This window comes from Perna viridis, chromosome 14 (genome assembly GCF_037379345.1).
Source record: "Perna viridis isolate PV_CMFRI_1.1 ecotype Kerala chromosome 14, ASM3737934v1, whole genome shotgun sequence".
In the NCBI taxonomy this organism is placed as follows: Eukaryota; Metazoa; Mollusca; class Bivalvia; order Mytilida; family Mytilidae; genus Perna; species Perna viridis.
In genome coordinates, this window is record NC_142458.1 from 8,597,566 (window position 1) to 8,617,799 (window position 20,234).

The 20,234-nt window shown below is 33.4% G+C and overlaps 16 non-coding genes across 16 annotated transcripts; 7 read left to right on the forward strand and 9 right to left on the reverse strand.

Moving 5' to 3' along the window:
• Positions 1-3,005: 3,005 nt before the first annotated feature.
• Trnaw-cca (transfer RNA tryptophan (anticodon CCA)) lies at positions 3,006-3,077 on the reverse strand. The gene has a single exon. It is a non-coding gene; the product is annotated as a tRNA-Trp (tRNA).
• Positions 3,078-3,499: 422 nt separating this feature from the next.
• Trnas-aga (transfer RNA serine (anticodon AGA)) lies at positions 3,500-3,581 on the forward strand. Its single transcript has one exon. It is a non-coding gene; the product is annotated as a tRNA-Ser (tRNA).
• Positions 3,582-3,875: 294 nt separating this feature from the next.
• Positions 3,876-3,947, reverse strand: Trnaw-cca (transfer RNA tryptophan (anticodon CCA)). Its single transcript has one exon. It is a non-coding gene; the product is annotated as a tRNA-Trp (tRNA).
• Positions 3,948-4,369: 422 nt separating this feature from the next.
• On the forward strand, positions 4,370-4,451 carry Trnas-aga (transfer RNA serine (anticodon AGA)). The gene has a single exon. It is a non-coding gene; the product is annotated as a tRNA-Ser (tRNA).
• A 293-nt stretch (positions 4,452-4,744) lies between these two features.
• On the reverse strand, positions 4,745-4,816 carry Trnaw-cca (transfer RNA tryptophan (anticodon CCA)). Its single transcript has one exon. It is a non-coding gene; the product is annotated as a tRNA-Trp (tRNA).
• A 422-nt stretch (positions 4,817-5,238) lies between these two features.
• Trnas-aga (transfer RNA serine (anticodon AGA)) lies at positions 5,239-5,320 on the forward strand. The gene has a single exon. It is a non-coding gene; the product is annotated as a tRNA-Ser (tRNA).
• A 294-nt stretch (positions 5,321-5,614) lies between these two features.
• Trnaw-cca (transfer RNA tryptophan (anticodon CCA)) lies at positions 5,615-5,686 on the reverse strand. Its single transcript has one exon. It is a non-coding gene; the product is annotated as a tRNA-Trp (tRNA).
• A 422-nt stretch (positions 5,687-6,108) lies between these two features.
• Positions 6,109-6,190, forward strand: Trnas-aga (transfer RNA serine (anticodon AGA)). The gene has a single exon. It is a non-coding gene; the product is annotated as a tRNA-Ser (tRNA).
• A 293-nt stretch (positions 6,191-6,483) lies between these two features.
• On the reverse strand, positions 6,484-6,555 carry Trnaw-cca (transfer RNA tryptophan (anticodon CCA)). The gene has a single exon. It is a non-coding gene; the product is annotated as a tRNA-Trp (tRNA).
• A 6,716-nt stretch (positions 6,556-13,271) lies between these two features.
• Trnaw-cca (transfer RNA tryptophan (anticodon CCA)) lies at positions 13,272-13,343 on the reverse strand. The gene has a single exon. It is a non-coding gene; the product is annotated as a tRNA-Trp (tRNA).
• Positions 13,344-13,766: 423 nt separating this feature from the next.
• On the forward strand, positions 13,767-13,848 carry Trnas-aga (transfer RNA serine (anticodon AGA)). Its single transcript has one exon. It is a non-coding gene; the product is annotated as a tRNA-Ser (tRNA).
• Positions 13,849-14,141: 293 nt separating this feature from the next.
• Positions 14,142-14,213, reverse strand: Trnaw-cca (transfer RNA tryptophan (anticodon CCA)). The gene has a single exon. It is a non-coding gene; the product is annotated as a tRNA-Trp (tRNA).
• Positions 14,214-14,635: 422 nt separating this feature from the next.
• Trnas-aga (transfer RNA serine (anticodon AGA)) lies at positions 14,636-14,717 on the forward strand. The gene has a single exon. It is a non-coding gene; the product is annotated as a tRNA-Ser (tRNA).
• A 294-nt stretch (positions 14,718-15,011) lies between these two features.
• Trnaw-cca (transfer RNA tryptophan (anticodon CCA)) lies at positions 15,012-15,083 on the reverse strand. Its single transcript has one exon. It is a non-coding gene; the product is annotated as a tRNA-Trp (tRNA).
• Positions 15,084-15,506: 423 nt separating this feature from the next.
• On the forward strand, positions 15,507-15,588 carry Trnas-aga (transfer RNA serine (anticodon AGA)). Its single transcript has one exon. It is a non-coding gene; the product is annotated as a tRNA-Ser (tRNA).
• A 294-nt stretch (positions 15,589-15,882) lies between these two features.
• On the reverse strand, positions 15,883-15,954 carry Trnaw-cca (transfer RNA tryptophan (anticodon CCA)). Its single transcript has one exon. It is a non-coding gene; the product is annotated as a tRNA-Trp (tRNA).
• Positions 15,955-20,234: the final 4,280 nt, after the last annotated feature.

A 20,234-nucleotide genomic window follows, 5' to 3' on the forward strand; every position in this document is an offset into this window, starting at 1 on the left:
TGATCATGATCAAGAAATATGTGATAATGATATTACTGCAAAAGAGATCTTTGTTGCATTACATAAAATGTCCAAAAATAAGAGTCCAGGATCTGATGGACTAACAGTTGAGTTTTATTGTAAATTTTATCATGTTTTAAAGGATATTTTACTGAAGGTGTTTAAGGCAATAGAAAATCGTAACACGTTATCAAGGTCAATGAGAAATGGTGTACTTTCTCTTATTTATAAGAAGAAAGGTGATAGAAGGGATTTGAAGAATTATAGGCCGATTTCATTGTTACAAGTGGATTATAAGATATTAGCACGTGTCATGTCAAATAGATTTAAGTCAGTACTTTGTAAAATAATATCAAATAGCCAGTCATGTTGTATACCTGGTAGAGATATTGCAGATACAATAGCCAGTGTACGTGATGTAATAAATATGGTTGATAATGATGATGTAGAAGGGTATATTTTAAAATTTGATCAAGAGAAAGCTTTTGACAGAGTGAGTCATGATTATCTCATTAGAGTATTAGAAGGTTTTGGTTTTGGATGTAAATTTATTAATTGGATTAGGATTTTTTATACTGATATTCAAAGTACTGTCAAGTGTAATGGTTTTTTAACAAAATATTTTAAAGTTAGAAATGGTATTAGGCAAGGATGCCCTATTAGTGCTTTATTGTATGTTTTATCAGCAGAACCACTGTCAATGACAATAAAGAAAGACTGTAATATTAATGGTATACGTATACCTTATAGTAATGAAACTGCAGTTTTGTTTCAACATGCAGATGATACTACATTATGTTTGAGTGATAAAAAATCTATTAAATATACTTTTGATGTATTTGATTTATATAGTAGAGCATCAGGTTCTAAGATTAACAGAAGTAAGTCTGAAATTTTATGTATTGGAAAAGGAAATTTGACTGATGATGATAAGACTGTACTTGGATTAAGAGTTTGTGAAAAATGTATTCAAGTTCTTGGTGTTTATGTTGGTGTAGATATTGATGTATGTAATGATATGAATTGGAAGGATAAGATAAGAAAAATAAGATGTATTGTTAATATGTGGAAACAAAGACGTTTGACTTTATCTGGAAGGAATGTTGTAATTTCTTCTTTATTGGTATCTAGAATTTGGTATTTATTAGCTGTTTCTCCAATACCTGAAAATGTGTTGACAGATTTGAAACAAATATGTATTGATTTTTTGTGGGATTCTAAATCTCATTTAATACAATATGCAACTATTACTGGTATGAAACAAGATGGTGGCTTGAATTTTCAAGATATATATTTAAAAATGTTATCATTTAGATTAAAATTTTTAGGGAGATTTTTAAATCCTGATTGCAATTGTATTTGGAAAAGTACCTTTAGCTATTTTTTGAGAAGAGTGCATTGTATGAATCTTTCGAGGTCTGTTCTATTTTTGTTTTTAAACAAAAAGGATTTATTATGTTTACCGCATGTGTACAGAGAAATGTTGGAAGCATGGCAGTGTATTAGAAAAGATATAATTTTTAATATAGGAGACTCTGATGTTTATAATCAACCACTGTTTTATAATAGTTCTAAGTTTGTGTCTGGTAAAGAATGGGAATATTTTATAAAAGCTGGTATTGTTCAAATTAAAGATATTTCATATGAAGCTATACCTGGATTTTTGCCAGTTCATGCAATTTTTGATATGATGAGAGAAAAAGAAATAGATGTTACTTTTAACATTGTCAGAAAATTGTATATGTTATTATTGAATCACATTCCTGTCGAGTGGAAAGAAGTTGTTTTGACAAAATGTAATGTGAAAAATGATGAACTGTCTCAATTCTATGTTCAGTTTGACAATAAAGTATGTGACATGTCGTTGTGTAAAACAAAAAGATTTTATACGTTACTGTTACAAAAGTGTTTTATTAAACCTAAATGTTATGAATTTTGGTGTGAACAATGTGATATTCATGAAAGTGATTTCTGTTTTGTTTGGAAACAGATACATAGTTTCTGGAAACCATCTGAATGTATTGATCTAGATTTCAAGTTATGTCACAATAAGATTTTTACTAATGTTAAACTATGTAAAATAGGAATAATAGACAGCAATGTGTGTCAAAACTGTGACTGTGAAGAGGAAACTTTATTTCATATATTTATAACATGTGACATACTTGTTAACTTTCATGATTTCGTATTTGATATTTTAGAGACACTATTTGTACAATCAGAGGTGAACTTAATACAGGAATATACTTATATGACGTTATTTTTGTTGGGTGTATCAACCAGTGTAAAGGGTGTAAATGTTCACTTTGTTAATTTTTTGCTGTCTATTGGAAGACTGTGTATAATGAAACAAAGACAAATGTTCAAAAATGGTACACGAAGTATTAACCTAATTCAATATTTCAAATACACACTAAGACATTACATTTGTTATTTTTATATGTATTGTAAATCTACAAACAGACTTTCAGTCTTTCATAAAAAGTTCTTGAGAGACAATCCCATTGTAATATTAGAAGAAGATGTGTTGTTATTCAAACTGTGATAAATTGTATATTCTTAAATTGTGTAATATTCTGATTTTATAGACATTCTGATTTGCATTGTTATTTAGTATTGTTTTATTCAATAAAGATAAAAAAAAAAAAAAAGGCGATAGACTAGAAATCTATTGGGGTCTCCCCGCACAGGTTCGAATCCTGTCGACGACGCCTATATTTTTGTGTGTTTGAAATCAATATTTATTTCTGTCTTCGTAATCGGGTAAAGATGTCATCAATGGTATTAAGTAGCGTTTATTGTATTCAAATGCAGAATGTATAAGTTACAGTCTTGCGTTTTGCATGTTTGTATAAAACGGGTCTCTCATAATGTGGTGACATCTTTTTGCAGTAAATTGTTTTGTTTTGTTTGAAACATTTCCTAAGTAGTATGCATTGTCCTAATCAAAACTTAAAGGAAAACATAAAAAAAAAAATTCTATATCAAGTGTCAAAAACAATATATGACCCCGACGTGATTCGAACACGCAACCTTCTGATCTGGAGTCAGACGCGCTACCGTTGCGCCACGGAGTCGTTGTCAATACGATAGTCAATAAAGGTATATGTACATATTTTACATCAACAGAGGTTGTTTTACGCGAGATGACATCCATTTCCATTTTCTATTTTCGATATGGTACAAATGACGATGTCGTTTTTTATACATTACCATTGACTACGTGTACTACAATAAATTAAAGTATTTGAGCAAAGTTCTGATGACTGTCTGACGATTACTCGATTGAATATTAATTAAGTACCTAAACCAACACAACATACATATCGTGATGAATGTCTCTGAGTGTACCACGGACTCCACTTCCAATATATGTCTGCCCGGAATACAGTTGGAACCATATGTTAACATTATCAGTCACTTTCGGTATACCAATGGTAGTGGGGTCGTTAGGGGTACGGACAGGTATATAAGCATAATTATTCCACGACTAGTGTAAGTCGTCGTGGCCGAGTGGTTAAGGCGATAGACTAGAAATCTATTGGGGTCTCCCCGCACAGGTTCGAATCTGGTCGAGGACGCCTATATTTTTGTGTGTTTGAAATCAATATTTATTTCTGTCTTCGTAATCGGGTAAAGATGTCATCAATGGTATTAAGTAGCGTTTATTGTATTCAAATGCAGAATGTATAAGTTACAGTCTTGCGTTTTGCATGTTTGTATAAAACGGGTCTCTCATAATGTGGTGACATCTTTTTGCAGTAAATTGTTTTGTTTTGTTTGAAACATTTCCTAAGTAGTATGCATTGTCCTAATCAAAACTTAAAGGAAAACATAAAAAAAAAAATTCTATATCAAGTGTCAAAAACAATATATGACCCCGACGTGATTCGAACACGCAACCTTCTGATCTGGAGTCAGACGCGCTACCGTTGCGCCACGGAGTCGTTGTCAATACGATAGTCAATAAAGGTATATGTACATATTTTACATCAACAGAGGTTGTTTTACGCGAGATGACATCCATTTCCATTTTCTATTTTCGATATGGTACAAATGACGATGTCGTTTTTTATACATTACCATTGACTACGTGTACTACAATAAATTAAAGTATTTGAGCAAAGTTCTGATGACTGTCTGACGATTACTCGATTGAATATTAATTAAGTACCTAAACCAACACAACATACATATCGTGATGAATGTCTCTGAGTGTACCACGGACTCCAGTTCCAATATATGTCTGCCCGGAATACAGTTGGAACCATATGTTAACATTATCAGTCACTTTCGGTATACCAATGGTAGTGGGGTCGTTAGGGGTACGGACAGGTATATAAGCATAATTATTCCACGACTAGTGTAAGTCGTCGTGGCCGAGTGGTTAAGGCGATAGACTAGAAATCTATTGGGGTCTCCCCGCACAGGTTCGAATCCTGTCGACGACGCCTATATTTTTGTGTGTTTGAAATCAATATTTATTTCTGTCTTCGTAATCGGGTAAAGATGTCATCAATGGTATTAAGTAGCGTTTATTGTATTCAAATGCAGAATGTATAAGTTACAGTCTTGCGTTTTGCATGTTTGTATAAAACGGGTCTCTCATAATGTGGTGACATCTTTTTGCAGTAAATTGTTTTGTTTTGTTTGAAACATTTCCTAAGTAGTATGCATTGTCCTAATCAAAACTTAAAGGAAAACATAAAAAAAAAATTCTATATCAAGTGTCAAAAACAATATATGACCCCGACGTGATTCGAACACGCAACCTTCTGATCTGGAGTCAGACGCGCTACCGTTGCGCCACGGAGTCGTTGTCAATACGATAGTCAATAAAGGTATATGTACATATTTTACATCAACAGAGGTTGTTTTACGCGAGATGACATCCATTTCCATTTTCTATTTTCGATATGGTACAAATGACGATGTCGTTTTTTATACATTACCATTGACTACGTGTACTACAATAAATTAAAGTATTTGAGCAAAGTTCTGATGACTGTCTGACGATTACTCGATTGAATATTAATTAAGTACCTAAACCAACACAACATACATATCGTGATGAATGTCTCTGAGTGTACCACGGACTCCAGTTCCAATATATGTCTGCCCGGAATACAGTTGGAACCATATGTTAACATTATCAGTCACTTTCGGTATACCAATGGTAGTGGGGTCGTTAGGGGTACGGACAGGTATATAAGCATAATTATTCCACGACTAGTGTAAGTCGTCGTGGCCGAGTGGTTAAGGCGATAGACTAGAAATCTATTGGGGTCTCCCCGCACAGGTTCGAATCCTGTCGACGACGCCTATATTTTTGTGTGTTTGAAATCAATATTTATTTCTGTCTTCGTAATCGGGTAAAGATGTCATCAATGGTATTAAGTAGCGTTTATTGTATTCAAATGCAGAATGTATAAGTTACAGTCTTGCGTTTTGCATGTTTGTATAAAACGGGTCTCTCATAATGTGGTGACATCTTTTTGCAGTAAATTGTTTTGTTTTGTTTGAAACATTTCCTAAGTAGTATGCATTGTCCTAATCAAAACTTAAAGGAAAACATAAAAAAAAAAATTCTATATCAAGTGTCAAAAACAATATATGACCCCGACGTGATTCGAACACGCAACCTTCTGATCTGGAGTCAGACGCGCTACCGTTGCGCCACGGAGTCGTTGTCAATACGATAGTCAATAAAGGTATATGTACATATTTTACATCAACAGAGGTTGTTTTACGCGAGATGACATCCATTTCCATTTTCTATTTTCGATATGGTACAAATGACGATGTCGTTTTTTATACATTACCATTGACTACGTGTACTACAATAAATTAAAGTATTTGAGCAAAGTTCTGATGACTGTCTGACGATTACTCGATTGAATATTAATTAAGTACCTAAACCAACACAACATACATATCGTGATGAATGTCTCTGAGTGTACCACGGACTCCAGTTCCAATATATGTCTGCCCGGAATACAGTTGGAACCATATGTTAACATTATCAGTCACTTTCGGTATACCAATGGTAGTGGGGTCGTTAGGGGTACGGACAGGTATATAAGCATAATTATTCCACGACTAGTGTAAGTCGTCGTGGCCGAGTGGTTAAGGCGATAGACTAGAAATCTATTGGGGTCTCCCCGCACAGGTTCGAATCCTGTCGACGACGCCTATATTTTTGTGTGTTTGAAATCAATATTTATTTCTGTCTTCGTAATCGGGTAAAGATGTCATCAATGGTATTAAGTAGCGTTTATTGTATTCAAATGCAGAATGTATAAGTTACAGTCTTGCGTTTTGCATGTTTGTATAAAACGGGTCTCTCATAATGTGGTGACATCTTTTTGCAGTAAATTGTTTTGTTTTGTTTGAAACATTTCCTAAGTAGTATGCATTGTCCTAATCAAAACTTAAAGGAAAACATAAAAAAAAAATTCTATATCAAGTGTCAAAAACAATATATGACCCCGACGTGATTCGAACACGCAACCTTCTGATCTGGAGTCAGACGCGCTACCGTTGCGCCACGGAGTCGTTGTCAATACGATAGTCAATAAAGGTATATGTACATATTTTACATCAACAGAGGTTGTTTTACGCGAGATGACATCCATTTCCATTTTCTATTTTCGATATGGTACAAATGACGATGTCGTTTTTTATACATTACCATTGACTACGTGTACTACAATAAATTAAAGTATTTGAGCAAAGTTCTGATGACTGTCTGACGATTACTCGATTGAATATTAATTAAGTACCTAAACCAACACAACATACATATCGTGATGAATGTCTCTGAGTGTACCACGGACTCCAGTTCCAGCTGTGATAAACAAGGACACAAACGGAAAGAATGTAAGGAACCACCATGTGAGAAGTGTGGAAATCGTTTGAGAGCTTGCTTTTGCAAAAAAGACAGGAAATGTAATTATTGTTACAAGGAGCCATGTGAATGTCCATGCTTTTCATGTGACAAAAAGAAGAGTGACTGTAGATGCATGTGTGCTGACTGTGGTATGATACTAGACAGATGTGTCTGTAAAAAGGCAGATACTAAGGACAATACAGATGATGAAGTAAAAGAAACAGAAAGTGGAATGGATATGCAGGTGCTACATTTAGAGGGGCAGACGACAAAAGAGGGAGAAGAAGATAGAAATATGAAAGCATTTTCTGTTGTAATGGAAGTCAAGGATAATAGTGACATGGTGGTCACTGATGTCAAAGAGGCTGATATTGTGGTCTTCGGGGCCACAATGCAAAATGATAAAGAGGCCTTAGGGGCCACTGCAGGTGATGAAAATGTAGTCTTCGGGACTACAGAATTAGAAAATGGAGTCTTCGGGACTTCAGAGGTGGAAAATGTGGTCTTCGGGGCCAACAGTGAAAGGAATGATATAACGGTAAAACCAAGTGTGGTCTTCGGGACCACAGAAAAAGATCAGCTGGTCGTCGGGGCCACGGCTTGTCATGATGTTAACATCCAGTCAACAAAAGGTTTAGATGAAGGGTCTTCTAGAAAAGAACAATTAGGTGTAGAGAACAAAGGACAGAAAAGACAGAGAGATGAAGTAACAAAAACGTGTGACTCTGATGAAGAAATTACCTTTGTAAAAAATGGTGATAAATGTATTGATATAGAAAGTGATGATATGGACACAGACATCCCTTCCAGTGAAAATGACACTGGTTTGGATGTCTCTCAAATGTCAATGGATGGTTTATCTGGTTCCTCTGGAACTGGTCCATCTCAAGGAAAGAAGAGAAGGAACAGGATGAAGTTTTATCCAAATGTCAGTAATGCTATGAGAGATAATTCAAACAAAAAAGATATCGAAAATGGAGATCTATAATTCTGTATTTCTGGTTTGTATTTTTGCAATGGTGCTATTAGTAAGCAACAATTGTAACGGATTGAGAGATATCAATAAATTTAAGAAATATGTATCAATCATTGATAACAGTAAGATTGATTTCTTGTTACTGCAAGAAACGTTCTGGGATGATGATTTCATTTTGAATTTTGATAGAATTTATGATGGTTGTGTTTTATATTCTAATAGTAGTACTAAAAGGCAAGGAGTTGCTATTCTTGTGAACAAAAGGTTTAAAAATAATGTTAAAGTTATTTTTAAAGATGATGTGGGCAGATTTTTACATGTCCAATTTGAACATGAAGGTTGTATTTATAACATATTTAATATTTATGCATATAATTCTATTAAGGAAAGGTGTGAGTTTTTTACATTCCTCAATCAATATATTAGTTCTTATGAGAATATAATTGTATCAGGTGATTGGAATACAACATTGTCCAGCCTAGATAGATGTGGTAAATCTGTACACAGGAATGATATGAGTTATAACTTATTATGTAATTTGATGACAGATAACAATGTATATGATGTATGGAGATGTAGAAATCCTTGTGTTAGAACGTTTTCATGGAAACGAGTAAGTGATTTTTATTTACAACAATCAAGATTGGATTATTTTCTCATTTCTAGAAATTTGTCAAGTTTTGTACAACATATAAATTACAAAGACACTACTTTAAGTGATCATTCTTTTGTTGAAATGAGAATAGTTTTTGATGATGTAGAAAGAGGCCCGGGTGTGTGGATTTTTAATAATACATTGTTAGATAATAATGAGTTTGTATCAACTGTTTTGAATATTATCAATGATAGTAAGGAATGTACTCTTTTTGATGATGATGTTTTAATTTGGTGGGATAATTTAAAGTTTAGAATTAAGAAATTCTCTCAAGTTTTCAGTAAGAAAATTGCAAAAGAGAAAAATGCAGAGTATTATTGCATACAAAATAAGATACAGCGAATATGTATGAGAATTGCTGAAGGTGAACAAATTAATGTAGAAAGGTATGAGAATTTAAAGCTTGAATTAAACAATTTAGAGGAAGAGAAATGTAAAGGTGCTATATTGAGGTCGAAGGCTTTTTGGGCTACAGAAAATGATAAATGTACAAAATATTTTTTGAACTTAGAGAAATATAAGCAAGAGAGTAATAGTATTAAAGAACTTTTTGATCATGATGGTAAAAATATTGTTTCTGATACTGATGGCTTATTAGACATACAGTATAAGTTTTATGATGAGTTGTATTCATGTGTAGAAACAGACAAAAATGCTATGGAGGTTTTGTTGCAAAATATAGATGTAAAAGTTGATAGTTTTGATCGAGGAGTATGTGATAATGATATTACTGAAGAAGAGATTTTTGTTGCATTACATAAAATGTCTAAAAATAAGAGTCCAGGATCTGATGGACTAACTGTTGAGTTTTATTGTAAATTTTATCATGTTTTAAAAGATATTTTACTGAAGGTATTTAAGGCCGTTGAAAAATGTAACACTTTATCAAGGTCTATGAAAAATGGTGTACTGTCTCTTATTTATAAGAAAAAAGGTGATAAAAGGGATTTAAAGAATTATAGACCTATTTCATTGTTGCAAGTTGATTACAAGATTTTAGCACGTGTCATGTCAAATAGATTCAAATCAGTACTTTGCAAGATAATATCAAATAGTCAGTCATGTTGTATACCTGGTAGAGATATTGCAGATACAATAGCTAGTGTACGTGATGTAATAAATATGGTAGAAGATGATGGTGTAGAAGGGTATATTTTAAAATTTGATCAAGAGAAAGCTTTTGACAGAGTGTCTCATGATTATCTCATTAGAGTATTAGAATGTTTTGGTTTTGGATGTAAATTTATTAATTGGATTAGGATTTTTTACACTGATATTCAAAGTACTGTCAAGTGTAACGGTTTTTTAACAAAATATTTTAAGATACGAAATGGTATTAGGCAAGGTTGCCCTATCAGTGCTTTGTTGTATGTTTTATCAGCAGAACCACTGTCAATGGCAATTAAGAAACATTGTAATATTAATGGAATACGTATACCTTACAGTAAAGAAACTGCAGTTTTGTTTCAACATGCAGATGATACTACCTTATGTTTGAGCGATAAAAAATCTATTGAATGTACTTTTGATGTATTTAATTTATATAGTAGAGCATCAGGTTCTAAGATTAATAGAAGTAAGTCTGAAATTTTATGTATTGGAAAAGGAAGTTTGACTGATGTTGATAAGACTGTACTTGGATTAAGAATTTGTGAAAAATGTATTCAAGTTCTTGGCGTTTATGTTGGTGTAGACATTGATGTATGTAATGACATGAATTGGAAGGATAAGATCAGAAAAATAAGAAGTATTGTTAATATGTGGAAACAAAGACAATTGACTCTATCTGGTAGAAATATTGTAATTTCTTCTTTATTGGTATCAAGAATTTGGTATTTATTAGCTGTTTCGCCAATACCTGAAAATGTACTGACAGATTTAAAGCAAATATGTATTGAGTTTTTGTGGGATTCTAAATCTCATTTAATACAATATGCAACTATTATTGGTATGAAACAGGATGGTGGCTTGAATTTTCAAGATATTTATTTAAAATTGTGTTCATTTAGATTGAAATTTTTAGGAAGATTTTTAAACCCTGAGTGCAATTGTATTTGGAAAAGTACTTTCAGCTATTTTTTGAGAAGAGTACATTGTATGAATCTTTCTAGGCCTGTTTTATTTTTGCGTTTAAACAAAAATGATTTATTATGTTTACCGCATGTGTACAGAGAAATGTTGGAAGCATGGCAGTGCATTAGAAAAGATGTAACTTTTAATATAGGAAACTGTGATGTTTATAATCAACCACTGTTTTATAATAGCTTGATGTTCGTATCTGGTAAAGAATGGGAATGTTTTATAAAAGCTGGTATTGTACTAGTTAAAGATATATCATATGAAGCTGTACCTGGATTTTTGCCAGTTCAGGCAATTTTTGATATGATGAGAGAAAAAGAAATAGATGTTAATTTTAACATTGTCAGGAAATTGTATATGTTATTATTGAATCATATTTCTGCTGAGTGGAAAGAAGTCGTTTTGACAAATTGTCATTTGAAAAATGAAGAACTCTCCCAATTTTATGTTCAATTCGGCAGTAAAGTGTGTGACATGACGCTATGTACAACAAAAAGGTTTTATTCATTACTATTACAAAAGTGTTTTATTAAACCTAAATGTTATGAATTTTGGTATGAAAAATATGGTATTCATGAAAGTGATTTCCGTTTTGTGTGGAAACAAGTACATAATTTTTGGAAACCATCTGAATGTATTGATCTAGACTACAAATTGTGTCACAACAGGATTTTTACTAATGTTAAACTTTGTAAGATTGGAGTAATAGACAGTAGCACCTGTCAAAATTGTGACTGTGAGAAGGAAACTTTATTTCATATTTTTTTGACATGTGAGTTACTTGTTAAATTTCATGATTTTATGTTTGATATTTTAGAGACACTATTTGTAAAATCAGAGGAAAATTTGATACATAACTATACTTACATGAGGATATTTATGCTGGGTTTATCATCTAATGTGAAAGGTGTTAATATTCATTATGTTAATTTTTTGTTGTCTATTGGAAGACTCTGTATAATGAAGCAAAGACAAATGTTCAAAAATGGCACAAGAGGTATTAACCTAATAACATATTTCAAATACACACTGAAACATTATATTAGTTATTTTTATTTCTATTGTAAATTTACAAACAGACTAACAGTCTTTGAAAAGAAGTTTTTGAAAGATAATCCAACTGTGATGTTAGAGGAAGATGTGCTGTTATTCAAACTGTGATAAATTGTATATTCTTAAGTTCTGTAACATGATGATTTTATAGATATTCTGATTTGTATTGTTATTTCGTATAGTTTTATTCAATAAAGATAAAAAAAAAATAAGGCGCCAGACTTTATTTCATAAAAGCTGGTATTGTTCAAATTAAAGATATTTCATATGAAGCTATACCTGGATTTTTGCCAGTTCATGCAATTTTTGATATGATGAGAGAAAAAGAAATAGATGTTACTTTTAACATTGTCAGAAAATTGTATATGTTATTATTGAATCACATTCCTGTCGAGTGGAAAGAAGTTGTTTTGACAAAATGTAATGTGAAAAATGATGAATTGTCTCAATTCTATGTTCAGTTTGACAATAAAGTATGTGACATGTCGTTGTGTAAAACAAAAAGATTTTATACGTTACTGTTACAAAAGTGTTTTATTAAACCTAAATGTTATGAATTTTGGTGTGAACAATGTGATATTCATGAAAGTGATTTCTGTTTTGTTTGGAAACAGATACATAGTTTCTAGAAACCATCTGAATGTATTGATCTAGATTTCAAGTTATGTCACAATAAGATTTTTACTAATGTTAAACTATGTAAAATAGGAATAATAGACAGCAATGTGTGTCAAAACTGTGACTGTGAAGAGGAAACTTTATTTCATATTTTTCTAACATGTGACATACTTGTTAACTTTCATGATTTCGTATTTGATATTTTAGAGACACTATTTGTACAATCAGAGGTGAACTTAATACAGGAACATACTTATATGACGTTATTTTTGTTGGGTGTATCATCCAGTGTAAAGGGTGTAAATGTTCACTTTGTTAATTTTTTGCTGTCTATTGGAAGACTGTGTATAATGAAACAAAGACAAATGTTCAAAAATGGTACACGAAGTATTAACCTAATTGCATATTTCAAATACACACTGAGACATTACATTGGTTATTTTTATATGTATTGTAAATCTACAGACTTTCAGTCTTTCATAAAAAGTTCTTGAGAGACAATCCCATTGTGATGTTAGAAGAAGATGTGTTGTTATTCAAACTGTGATAAATTGTATAGTCTTCAATTGTATAATATTATGATTTTATAGACATTGTGATTTGCATTGTTATATAGCATTGTTTTATTCAATAAAGATAAAAAAAAAAAGGCGATAGACTAGAAATCTATTGGGGTCTCCCCGCACAGGTTCGAATCCTGTCGACGACGCCTATATTTTTGTGTGTTTGAAATCAATATTTATTTCTGTCTTCGTAATCGGGTAAAGATGTCATCAATGGTATTAAGTAGCGTTTATTGTATTCAAATGCAGAATGTATAAGTTACAGTCTTGCGTTTTGCATGTTTGTATAAAACGGGTCTCTCATAATGTGGTGACATCTTTTTGCAGTAAATTGTTTTGTTTTGTTTGAAACATTTCCTAAGTAGTATGCATTGTCCTAATCAAAACTTAAAGGAAAACATAAAAAAAAATTCTATATCAAGTGTCAAAAACAATATATGACCCCGACGTGATTCGAACACGCAACCTTCTGATCTGGAGTCAGACGCGCTACCGTTGCGCCACGGAGTCGTTGTCAATACGATAGTCAATAAAGGTATATGTACATATTTTACATCAACAGAGGTTGTTTTACGCGAGATGACATCCATTTCCATTTTCTATTTTCGATATGGTACAAATGACGATGTCGTTTTTTTATACATTACCATTGACTACGTGTACTACAATAAATTAAAGTATTTGAGCAAAGTTCTGATGACTGTCTGACGATTACTCGATTGAATATTAATTAAGTACCTAAACCAACACAACATACATATCGTGATGAATGTCTCTGAGTGTACCACGGACTCCAGTTCCAATATATGTCTGCCCGGAATACAGTTGGAACCATATGTTAACATTATCAGTCACTTTCGGTATACCAATGGTAGTGGGGTCGTTAGGGGTACGGACAGGTATATAAGCATAATTATTCCACGACTAGTGTAAGTCGTCGTGGCCGAGTGGTTAAGGCGATAGACTAGAAATCTATTGGGGTCTCCCCGCACAGGTTCGAATCCTGTCGACGACGCCTATATTTTTGTGTGTTTGAAATCAATATTTATTTCTGTCTTCGTAATCGGGTAAAGATGTCATCAATGGTATTAAGTAGCGTTTATTGTATTCAAATGCAGAATGTATAAGTTACAGTCTTGCGTTTTGCATGTTTGTATAAAACGGGTCTCTCATAATGTGGTGACATCTTTTTGCAGTAAATTGTTTTGTTTTGTTTGAAACATTTCCTAAGTAGTATGCATTGTCCTAATCAAAACTTAAAGGAAAACATAAAAAAAAAATTCTATATCAAGTGTCAAAAACAATATATGACCCCGACGTGATTCGAACACGCAACCTTCTGATCTGGAGTCAGACGCGCTACCGTTGCGCCACGGAGTCGTTGTCAATACGATAGTCAATAAAGGTATATGTACATATTTTACATCAACAGAGGTTGTTTTACGCGAGATGACATCCATTTCCATTTTCTATTTTCGATATGGTACAAATGACGATGTCGTTTTTTATACATTACCATTGACTACGTGTACTACAATAAATTAAAGTATTTGAGCAAAGTTCTGATGACTGTCTGACGATTACTCGATTGAATATTAATTAAGTACCTAAACCAACACAACATACATATCGTGATGAATGTCTCTGAGTGTACCACGGACTCCAGTTCCAATATATGTCTGCCCGGAATACAGTTGGAACCATATGTTAACATTATCAGTCACTTTCGGTATACCAATGGTAGTGGGGTCGTTAGGGGTACGGACAGGTATATAAGCATAATTATTCCACGACTAGTGTAAGTCGTCGTGGCCGAGTGGTTAAGGCGATAGACTAGAAATCTATTGGGGTCTCCCCGCACAGGTTCGAATCCTGTCGACGACGCCTATATTTTTGTGTGTTTGAAATCAATATTTATTTCTGTCTTCGTAATCGGGTAAAGATGTCATCAATGGTATTAAGTAGCGTTTATTGTATTCAAATGCAGAATGTATAAGTTACAGTCTTGCGTTTTGCATGTTTGTTTAAAACGGGTCTCTCATAATGTGGTGACATCTTTTTGCAGTAAATTGTTTTATTTTGTTTGAAACATTTCCTAAGTAGTATGCATTGTCCTAATCAAAACTTAAAGGAAAACATAAAAAAAAAAATTCTATATCAAGTGTCAAAAACAACATATGACCCCGACGTGATTCGAACACGCAACCTTCTGATCTGGAGTCAGACGCGCTACCGTTGCGCCACGGAGTCGTTGTCAATACGATAGTCAATAAAGGTATATGTACATATTTTACATCAACAGAGGTTGTTTTACGCGAGATGACATCCATTTCCATTTTCTATTTTCGATATGGTACAAATGACGATGTCGTTTTTTTATACATTACAATTGACTACGTGTACTACAATAAATTAAAGTATTTGAGCAAAGTTCTGATGACTGTCTGACGATTACTCGATTGAATATTAATTAAGTACCTAAACCAACACAACATACATATCGTGATGAATGTCTCTGAGTGTACCACGGACTCCAGTTCCAATATATGTCTGCCCGGAATACAGTTGGAACCATATGTTAACATTATCAGTCACTTTCGGTATACCAATGGTAGTGGGGTCGTTAGGGGTACGGACAGGTATATAAGCATAATTATTCCACGACTAGTGTAAGTCGTCGTGGCCGAGTGGTTAAGGCGATAGACTAGAAATCTATTGGGGTCTCCCCGCACAGGTTCGAATCCTGTCGACGACGCCTATATTTTTGTGTGTTTGAAATCAATATTTATTTCTGTCTTCGTAATCGGGTAAAGATGTCATCAATGGTATTAAGTAGCGTTTATTGTATTCAAATGCAGAATGTATAAGTTACAGTCTTGCGTTTTGCATGTTTGTTTAAAACGGGTCTCTCATAATGTGGTGACATCTTTTTGCAGTAAATTGTTTTATTTTGTTTGAAACATTTCCTAAGTAGTATGCATTGTCCTAATCAAAACTTAAAGGAAAACATAAAAAAAAAAATTCTATATCAAGTGTCAAAAACAACATATGACCCCGACGTGATTCGAACACGCAACCTTCTGATCTGGAGTCAGACGCGCTACCGTTGCGCCACGGAGTCGTTGTCAATACGATAGTCAATAAAGGTATATGTACATATTTTACATCAACAGAGGTTGTTTTACGCGAGATGACATCCATTTCCATTTTCTATTTTCGATATGGTACAAATGACGATGTCGTTTTTTATACATTACCATTGACTACGTGTACTACAATAAATTAAAGTATTTGAGCAAAGTTCTGATGACTGTCTGACGATTACTCGATTGAATATTAATTAAGTACCTAAACCAACACAACATACATATCGTGATGAATGTCTCTGAGTGTACCACGGACTCCAGTTCCAATATATGTCTGCCCGGAATACAGTTGGAACCATATGTTAACATTATCAGTCACTTTCGGTATACCAATGGTAGTGGTGTCGTTAGGGGTTTTTCATAAAATGTATGCATTTAGACTAAAGTTTTTAAGTAGGCTATTAGATATGGATTATAATGCTGTTTGGAAAGTTACATGTCTTTATTTCTTTTCTAAAGTACAAGGAATGAATCTTGGTGTTGAAATATTGCATTGCGATTTTACTCATAGACAATTAGGATGTTTGCCTGATTTTTATAAATGTATGTTGTATGCATGGGGGAAGATACGTCATTGTATGGAAATAGAAATTAATGTGACTAACGTTTTTGATATTCCCCTCTTCTGTAATCCAATGATTGTGAATGGTGATAGTATGTTATATATGAGAACATTTATAGAAGCAGGTATTGTCAAGATTAAGGACTTAGCTTATGAATGCAAGAAAGGTTTTATGAAGGACACTTATATTCAAGATATTGTATCTCAAAAGTTCCCTGATGTTTCCGTTGATAAAATTATTAAAGTAGTGAAATGTATTAAGCAATGTATTCCACAAGATTATGTAGTTTTAGTTGAAGAAAATGCAAACACTTGTAAAGCAACTGTTTTAAATATAATTTACAGCGTTAATGGTAGAAAGTATGCTTTACCTAATACAACAAGATCATTTTATGATATACTGTTAAAGACATTAACAAGAGAACCTAATTCTATAAAATACTGGTGTGAAATATTTCCAGATTTTGATGTTCAAAAAGTACAAAAAGTTTTGAACTTTTCATTTTTACAAAGTGATTGGATTGAGTCATCATTCAAAATTTTCCATAGAGTTTTCTTCACTAAGGAGAGACTGATGAAATGCCAAATTACTGTTGATTCTATTTGTCCAGTTTGCAAAGATGTGCATGAAGACTTGGAGCACTTGATCATTGTGTGTAGATGTTTGACTCAGTTCAATGACTTTTTTAAAGATTTCTTACATAACATTATGTGTAATAGTTCTACTAGCTTTGTCAATACTCTAGATTTCAATTATATATGTTACTTTGGTCTAGTCAAGAAGGATAAAAATATAAACTTATACTTTGTAAATACAGTTTTATGTGCTAGAAGATTCTGTGTAGTAAAGAGGAGAAATATCTCTATGAAGGATGATCATTTGATAGACATAGTGCCATATTTTAAAAATGTTCTGCAAAAACATGTGAGTTATGCATACTTGTATTATAAACAGAAGAAGTGCATGTATTTATTTGAAAAGTATTATTTAAACAAAAATCCTGTATTAAGGATAAGTAATGATGAAGTACATATTGAGTTTTAATTGAGATCTGTTGTTAATAATTGTTACAATTCTAACCAACACTGTGATAATATGAATTAATGGGAGACTAGCCCAATAATTCTTTTATGAATGTATTTATTTGAATAAAATTTTATCAAAATAAAAAAAAAAAAGGCGATAGACTAGAAATCTATTGGGGTCTCCCCGCACAGGTTCGAATCCTGTCGACGACGCCTATATTTGGACTTCCGGTTTCAGGTTTGAGACGACAGCCACGTTTTCTGAGCTGGGTGAAAAATCGAAAAGTTTTTCTCGTTTTTACGAGTCATCCGCACATGTGGATATTCTTTTATTGGATTATTAACCTTAACTGTGATATTAAATAAGTATTTGTGCTTTTTATCAACCTGAACTGTGTTTCCTCCCTCCACCATGTCGGGTGGGAGGGGAGGTCGAAAAACCCTGAAAGAACTTACTGTGTTTGTTGATGTTGGAGACAACAAATCTGTATTAGCCGGTGCTGTTATTAAAAGTGTTGAAGAAGCAGTCGGAGAAGGAACAGTTGCTGCGTGTGTACCGAAAAGTGGAAACGGATATGAAATTACTTTGTTGGATTACGATGCCTTGGAACTTATCTGTGACACTGGATTTAAAATCAAGAACAATACGTTTAAACCAAATGCCATTTTCTCAAAAGAGAAGCTGGTAAGTTTTTTGAATGTTTCATATTATGTAACTGATGAAGAAATTACTAAAAAGCTAACAGATGCAGGCTTAGAACTTGTTACTTCTCTGAAACGCAGGATGTACCCTGGCACCTCGGTGGCAGATGGTACACGTTTCGCAGTAGTCAAATTCCCTGATGAAATACAGAGCTTACCATATTCAATGAAGTTCTCAACTGGCATAAACTCTTTCGAATATATCCGAGTTGTACATGACAACCAGAAAAAGGTATGCACGAAGTGTTATGAAAGTGGTCACGTCTACGCCAACTGCCCAGAAAACCGATGCTTTAAGTGTTATAGAACTGGTCACCTAGCAAAGATGTGTAACACGCCACCGTGTAAAACCTGCAACAAATACCCCCACAAGTGTCACTGTACCCCTTGGGGGGAACATTCACGGCCAGAAGTCGAGATTGATGAGGCAGAGCTATGGCAGACGAAAGGCGGAGATACGACCTCGGATGATAATACAGAGGAGGCAACTTTGATGACAGCTAATGATGATACAGTCGACACTGGTAGCGGTGATGTGCAGGACAACGATGATACACTTGACATTGAGGACATTTCAGATATTGAAACAGACAATTGTGTGAATCTAAAGAACATTATGAAAGAACCAGTTTCAAATATGGACACTGACAGTGTTGGTAATATTGATACTTGTAATAAATTTGGGGGGTCTGGGTTTCTCGGGCATCAAGGGACAGCCTCGGATTCTGTTATTCCTCTTTTTACTACAGATTTTGCATGTAAGTCTGATGATAAAGACCAAAATGACTCCGAGTCTGTCCTAGAACTTGAGAAAGATAAGTCTGATGAAGAGTGTGAAAACCTTAAGAAAAATTGTAAAATGGGGTCAGGCCATATTCGAAGAAGAAAGATGGTAACAGGTCCTTCACTTACTGCTGAGGACATTAAGAAGTTGAAACAAAATCCTAGACACAAACTTTCCTGTTAAGACTCCACCTTCATCGTCCTAAACCCTTTAGTAGCCTTTCTCCTTATTACGATGGTTAATATTATATCAATTAATGTCAATGGTCTTAGAGATTTGCATAAATTTGAACTGTTTAGTTATTTAATATTTAATTTAACATAAATTTTCATTAATAACAAACTGTTATTGTGAAGAGAATAAGTTTGATATTATTGCTATTCAAGAAACTTTTTGGGACGAGTCCGTTCAAAATAATTTAAGTAAATTATGGAATGGCAAAATGTATGCCGAATGTACTGAACCCCATAGGCAAGGTGTTGGATTTTTAATTTCAAATAGATTAAAAGATAATGTTTCTTATGTAAATAGTTTTGACGGCAGGTATCTACATATCAAGTTAAAAGTTGATGATAGAGAATTGGATATAATAACTTGTTATGCCCCAAATATCGTGAAAGAAAAGGTTGACTTTTTTTTAGAAAATATCAAAAAATATCCCCATGTCAGAAAATACCATTTACTCGGAGATTTCAACAATTCATTATCTAAACTCGACCGCCCAGAAAGGTCAGTTCACATAGAAGATAATGCTTTTAAATGTTTAGTACAATTATGCGAGACCCGTGATATTTATGATATTTGGAGAGCTAGAAACCGTTCAGACCGTTGTTACTCGTGGCGCAGAGTTATTAGTGGTAAATCATGCCAAAGCCGTATAGATTTCATTTTTATTTCTAGAGTTTTGTCGCAAGTTGTCAAAACTGTTTATTACAAACACAATACGTTTAGCGACCACTCCGCCGTCGTGATGCGTGTCGACTTTGTAGATGTAGAGCGTGGCCCCGGCCTTTGGATTTTCAACAACATGTTACTAGAAGACGTTATGTTCACTGAAAAAAATCGTACTTTAATCGAAAACGAAAGAAAATGTCACTTATATAATAATGAACCTCTGGTGTGGTATGATGATTTAAAATTCAAAATTAAGCAAATTTCAAAACCTTTTTGCTACGAATAAA